The following is a 7,184-nucleotide window of genomic DNA, read 5'->3' as shown; positions in this document are numbered from 1 at the left end:
AAAAAAAAAAAAAAAAAAGTTCTATTCTGAGATACGTATCATCAAAGAGATAAGAGGGCAGGAATACCACTCATTTAGGAAAGAGAGGTTAAGGTCCTCAGGCTGCAGCTATAGGCCAAAGTGCTGAATCTGCTGCAGTGACCCTCACACGGGGGCCCCAGCTGCTGAGTCTGACCAGCAGACACTGCCTGAGCAATGGATGACGGAAGTATGCAGACACAGATGTTTTGCCTGTGTAAGCATGGCCAGGGGACCCCCTGGCTCACAGATCCCAAAGAGGGAGTCAGGCCTGTGGAGCTCCCATATGCTGGAGAGGCTTGTATTTATTTTAGAACAAATTTAATGACAAAGGTCTTGAGCAAACACCATTAGTGTGTAATTAACATTTCTAAACCCCCAAGTAGAGAGCAGTCATGTGAGCAAGAGGGTGATCAAAGGTTGGTTTCTATGGGAAATAGGTAAACAAGCGATGTAGATAAACTCCTCTACATTCCCTTGTTATCTGCCTTTGCTATTAGCTCAAGGTAAGAGGATTCAGCTGCCTTCAGCCATAAACCTTTTCCCCAAGCTTTTGCAAAACCTTCTGGTCTTCCAGGAAGATTTGCATCTTTCTCTATAACTTTTCCCACCACCCTGACCAATCTCCTACACCAAAGCTGGGAGGAAGAGTTGCAAGCCCAAATTTCATAGGCTTAAAGGAGTTTATGTGCACTAAGGACCCAATCAGTAGAGGGATAAGACAAACCATGAGACAGGAGAAAACATTTGTGAATTACACATCTGATAAGGAGTTAATATCCAGAATATATAAAGAACTTTTACAACTCAACAACAACAACAAAAACAAATAACCTCATTTAAAAATGAGCAAAGGGCTTGAGTAGACACTTTTTTAAAAAAATGGAGTCTTGCTCTGTCACCCAGGCTGGAATGCAATGGCACAATCTCAGCTCACTGTAACCTCTACCTCCCAGGTTCAAGTGATTCTCCTGCCTCAGCCTCCTGAGCAGCTGGGATTACAGGCATGTGCCATCACATCCAGCTAATTTTTGTATTTTTTAGTAGAGGCAGGGTTTCACCACGTTGGCCAGGCTGATCTCAAACTCCTGACCTCAGGTGATCTGCCCACCTCAGCCTCCCAAAGTGCTGGGATTACAGGCAGGAGCCACCATGCCCAGCTGAGTAGACATTTCTTCAAAAAAGATATACAAGTAATTAAGAAGCATAGGAAAAGATGCTCAACATCACTAGCCACTGGGAAAATGCAAATCAAAGCCATGAGATATCACCTCATACCCGTTAGGGTGGCTGCTATAAAACACACACTTATACCCAAAAACAAGTGTTAGAATTGATGGAGAGAAATTGGAACTCTTGTGCACTGTTGGTGGGAATGTAAAGTGGTAGTATCACTATGGAAAACAGTGTGATAGCTCCCCAAAAAGTTAAAATAAGAATTACCATAGAACCCAGCAATTCTACTTATGGGCATATACCCAAAAGCATTGGAAGCAACCAGGGGCTGTGAAGAGGGGGAAATAATGTTTAATGGATACAGAGGTTGGTTTTTTTTTTTTTTTTTTTTGAAAGAATTTTAGAAATAAATAGCCAAAATGGTTTCATTTTTTTTTAGATGGAGTCTGGATCTTGTTGCCCAGGCTGGAGTGCAATGGCGTCATCTCTGCTCACTGCAACCTCTGTACCCCAGGTTCAAGCGATTCTCTTGCCACAGCCTCCCGAGTAGCTGGGATTACAGGTGCCCACCACTACATCCAGCTAATTTTTTGTATTTTTAGTAGAGATGGGGTTTCACCATGTTAGCCAGGCTGGTCTCAAACTCCAGACCTAAGGTGATCCAACTGCCTCAGCCTCCCAAAGTGCTGGGATTACATGTGTGAGCCACCAAGCCAGACCAGATATAGAGTTTATTTTGAAAGATGAAAAACTCCCAGAGACTGGTTGACCAACAATGGAAATATACTTAACATTGTTGAACTGTTACAAACGGTTAAGATGGTAAATTTTTTGTTACGTGTACTTTACCACAATGGTTTTTTTTTTTTTTTTTTTGAGACAGTGTTTTGCTCTTGTTGCCCAGGCTGGAGTGCAATGGCATGATTTCGGCTCACTGCAACGTCTGCCTTCCAGGGTCAAGCAATTCTCCTGCTTCAGCCTCCTGAGTAGCTGGGATTACAGGTGCACACCACCACGCCTGGCTAATTTTTGTGTTTTTGGTAGAGATGGAGTTTCACCATGTTGGTCAGGCTGGTCTCGAACTCCTGACCGCAAGTGATCTACCCACCTGGGCCTCCAAAAGTGCTGAAATTACAGACGTCAACCACTGCACCAGTTCTACCACAACTTTTAAAAGAACTTTAAAGCAGGAAGGAAACTTAGAGATCTTTTTTTTTTAAGATGGTGTTTCACCCTGATGGCCAGGCTGGTCTTGAACTCCTGATCTCAGGTGATCCACCCACCTCGGCCTCCCAAAGTGCTAGGATTACAGGCGTGAGCCTCCGCGCCCAGCCAAACTTAGAGATCTTTTAGTCCAAACCCTTTGTTTTACAGAGAGGAAAACTGAGGCCCTAAGCGTTAAATTATTGACACTGTAGCAGAACACGGTAGCAGAGATGGAAACTTTATCTCTCTCAGCTCTTCTGTGATATCTTAATTTTACATGTCAGCTTAGCTGGGTCACAATGCCCAGATATGTGGTGGGGTTTTTAATAGAAAAAATGAACCCATTGACTTTTCAGAGCAGATATGTGGTTAAACATTATTCCAGGTGTCTCTGTGAGGATATTTTTGGATAAGATTAATGTTCAAATCAGTGGACTTTAAGCGAAGTGGATTACCTTCCATAATGTGAGTGGGTCTCCTCATCCAGTCCATTGAAGGCCTAAAACAAAAAGACCGAGCTTCCTGGAGCAAAAGGAAGTTCTCTAGCCTGTTAGCTCACTCTGCAGATTTTGGACTAGCCAGCCTCCATAATCTAAGTGAACCAATTCCTTAAAAAAAAATCTCTTGGCCAGGCATGGTGGCTCACGCCTGTAATCCCAGCACTTTGGGAGGCCAAGGCTGGCGGATCATAAGGTCAGGAGATTGAGACCATGCTGGCTAACACAGTGAAACCCCATCTCTACTAAAAATACAAAAAATTAGCTGGGTGTGGTGACATGTGCCTATAGTCCCAGCCACTCCAAGAGGCTGAGGCAGGAGAATCACTTGAACCTGGTAGGTGGAGGTTACATGAGCTGAGATTGTGCCACTGCACTCCAGCCTGGGCAACAGAGAGAGACTCCGTCTCAAAAAAAAAAAAAAAAAAAAAAAAAAAAAAAAAAAAAAACCACAAAAAAAAAAAAAAAAAAAAAAAAAAAAAAAAAAATCCCCTTCTCTGTATAAATTTCCTATTGGTTCTGTTTCCCTTGAGAATCCTAACATACCTGCCTTTTCTTTTTCTGATCAATTGTGACTTTAAAATAAATATCACTTGACATGTGTATAATGCAACAGCAACCACACATACTTCTCTTTGGTCACAAGAGAAGGAAAAAAACGCAAGAAAGAGGAGGTCATATTGTCAACACCTAAGGCAGGGGTTAATCCTAGCATCACCGATGGGAGAAAACCAGAGTATGTCTTCCACTGTGGTGCACGTAAAGTACACAACAGCACTTAGGATATATCCTTGCTAAAAGTCAAGCCTTAACATCTCATTTGTCATTTATAGGAAATAAAGGGCACAGAAGAACCAGCTAGAACACTGTAACTGTAGACATAAAAAGAAGGGAAATCTGGCCGGGCGTGGTGGCTCACGCCTGTAATCCCAGTACGTTGTGAAGTTAAGGTGGGTGGATCACTTGAGGCCAGCAGTTTGAGACCAGACTGGCCAACGTGGTGAAACCCCGTCTCTACTGAAAATACAAAAATTAGCCGGGCATATTGGCTCATGCCTGTAATCCCAGCTTACTCAGGAGGCTGAGGCACAAGAATCGCTTGAACTCGGGAGGCAGAGGTTGCAGTGAGTTGAGGCAGAATCACTGCACTCCAGTCTGAGCAACAGAGTAAAACTGTCTAAAAAAGAAAGAAAGAAAGAAATTATGTCCTTTGTTTGCAGCAACATTGTTGGAGCTGGAGGCCATTATCCTAAGTCAACTAACTCAGGAACTCAAATACCTCATACCTCATGTTCTTACTTATAAGTGGGAAATAAACAGTAGGTACACATGGATGTAAAGATGGAAACAGTAGACACTGGGACTCCAAAAGTGGGGGAGGATGAGAGAGGGATGAGGGTTAAAAAATTACCTACTAAGACCAGGCGCGGTAGCTCACGCCTGAAATCTCAGTACTTTGGGAGGCCGAGGCGGGCAGATCACCTGATGTTGGGAGTTTGAGACCAGCCTGACCAACATGGAGAAACCCATCTCTACTAAAAAAATACAAAATTAGCTGGGCATGGTGGCACATGCCTGTAATTCCAGCTACTTGGGAGGCTGAGGCAGGAGAATTGCTTGAACCTGGAAGGCAGAGGTTGCAGTGAGCCGAGATTGCGCCACTGCACTGCAGCCTGGGTAACAAGAGTGAAACTCCATCTCAAAAAATAACAATTACCTACTAGGTAATTAACAGTGTTTGGGTGATGGGTACACCGGAAGCCCAGTCCCCAGCATTATGCAATATAACCCATTTGGCCAGGTGGGGTCGCTCACACCTGTAATCTCAGCACTCTGAGAGGCTAAGGGCGACAAATCACTTGAGGTCAGGAGTTTGAGACCAGCCTGACCAACATGGTAAAACCCTGACTCTACTAAAAAAAGTACAAAAATTAGCAGGGCATGGTGACAGGTGCCTGTAATCCCAGCCACATAGGAGGCTGAGGCAGGAGAATCGCTTGAACCTGGGAGGCGGAGGCTGCAGTGAGCCAATATCATGCCACTGCACTCCAGCCTGTGCAACAGAATGAGACTTCATCTGAAAAAAAACCCATGTAACAAACATGCACATGTACCCCATCAGTCTAAAAAAAAAAATTTAAGTCAGCATTTCAGTCAGAATTGATATGCTGTATGATGTAGATGGTCATAAAGGTTTTTCTTTTTTCCAATATAACTGGAATAAATTTCAGGCTATTCTGAAAAAATAAATAAATATGAAAAATCTAGGCCAGGTGCAGTGGCTCACACCTGTAATCCCAGAAATTTGGGAGGCCAAGCCGGGCAGATCACTTGAGGTCAGGAGTTCGAGACAGCCTGGCCAACATGGTGAAACCACATCTCTACTAAAAATATAACAATTAGCTGGGCGTGATGGCGGGTGCCTGTAATCCCAGCTACTTGGGAGGCTGAGGTGGGAGAATCACTTGAACCCAGGATGCAGAGGTTGTAGTGAGCTGAGATTGTGCCATTGCACTCCAGCCTGGGCAACAGAGTGAGACTCCACCTCAAAAAAAAAGAAAAAAGAAAAAGCTAAATTCCCACTGTTTCCAAGCTGAACAAATTCATGAATGTGAAATACTACCATGTGTATATTTATTATCTCTGTTACTGGGACTCTATAGACTAAATACTTCTTGAAAAAAATTGTTCTTGGTCGGGCGAGGTGGCTCATGCCTGTAATCCCAGCACTTTGAGAGGCCAAGGTGGGCAAGATCACCTGAGGTCAGAAGTTCGAGACCAGCCTGTCCAACATGGTGAAACCCCAACTCTACTAAAAATACAAAAATTAGCCGGGCATGGTGGTGCATACCTATAGTCCCAGCTACTAGGGAGGTTGAGGAAGGAAAATCGCTTGAGCCTTGGAGGTGGAGGTTGCAGTGAGCCAAGATGGCACCACTGCATGCCAGCCTGGCCAACAGAGCCAGACTGTCTCAAAAAAAAAAAAAAAAAAGAAAAAGAAAAGAGCAGGCTGAAGTACAGTGGCAGGATCTCGGCTCACTGGAAACTCTGCCTCCAGTGCTCAAGCAATTCTCCTGCCTCAGCCTCCCGAGTAGCTGGGATTACAGATGCCAGCTACCACGCCAGGCAAATTTTTATATTTTTAGTAGAGATGAGGTTTCACCATGTTGGTCATGCTGGTCTCGAACTCCTGACCTCAGGTGATCTGCCTGCCTCTGTCTCCCCAAGTGCTAGGATTACAGACGTAAACCACCGCACCCAGCCAGAAAAAAATTATTCTTGAATTTAACTGTCTCAAGTAGCAGGTTCATGGTATCTGAGTGACACAACTGTCACATGATGTGTAATGTGAACTATATTGATGATGTGATAATGGCGTAATGAACTATTCGATGATCTATGGTATGTATTTTTATTTGGTTTTGTTTTTTCTTTTTGTTTTTTGCTGTTTTTTGAGACAGGGTTTGATTCTGTGGTTCAGGTTAGAGTGCAGTGGCATGATCTCAGCTCACTGAAACCGCAGCCTCCTGGACTCAAGAGATCCTCCCACCTCAGCCTCTCCAGCAGCTGGGACCACAGGCGTGCGTCACCTTGCCCAGCTAATTTTTGTATTTTTTGAAGAGATAAGGTCTCTCCAGGTCACCCAGGCTGGTTTTATCTCCTGGGCTCAAGTGATTTGCCCGCCTCAGCCTCCAAAAGTGCTGGGATTGTAGGAGTGAGCCACCATGCCCAGCCTGATTATTTTATTTTATTTAGAGATGGAGTATTGCTCTGTTGCTCAGGCTAGAGTGCAGTGGATCTCAGCTCACCACAACCTCCGCCTGCCAGGCTCAAGCCATTCTCCTGCCTCGGCCTCCCAAGTGCACCACCATGCCTGGCTAATTTTTGTATTTTTAGTAGAGGCGGGGTTTCACCACATTGCCCAGGCTAGTCTCGAATTCTTGACCTCAGGTGATTGCCCGCCTCAGCCTCCCAAAGTGGTGGGATTACAGGCGTGAGCCACTGCGCCTGGCCCTGATATGTATTTTTAAAGAGAGAGCACTTTAACAAGGAAACTTCCATTTATCAGCGTCATCCGTAAGACAGACTTAAGGACCATAACAACCAGATGAAATGCATGGCCCCGAACTGGATCCTGGTTTGGACAAACCAGCCATAAAGGACATTTTGGAAACAATTTAGAATATGGATTAAGTATTAAGTAATGTTAGGAGGTTATAGTTATTTTATTAGGTATTAGGCTTTGATTTTAGCTATGCAGAAAAATATCCTTTTTTTTTTTTTTTT

Source organism: Cebus imitator, unplaced genomic scaffold (genome assembly GCF_001604975.1).
Source record: "Cebus imitator isolate Cc_AM_T3 unplaced genomic scaffold, Cebus_imitator-1.0 Scaffold0, whole genome shotgun sequence".
In the NCBI taxonomy this organism is placed as follows: domain Eukaryota; kingdom Metazoa; phylum Chordata; class Mammalia; order Primates; family Cebidae; genus Cebus; species Cebus imitator.
Note: the sequence above shows the minus strand (reverse complement) of the source record.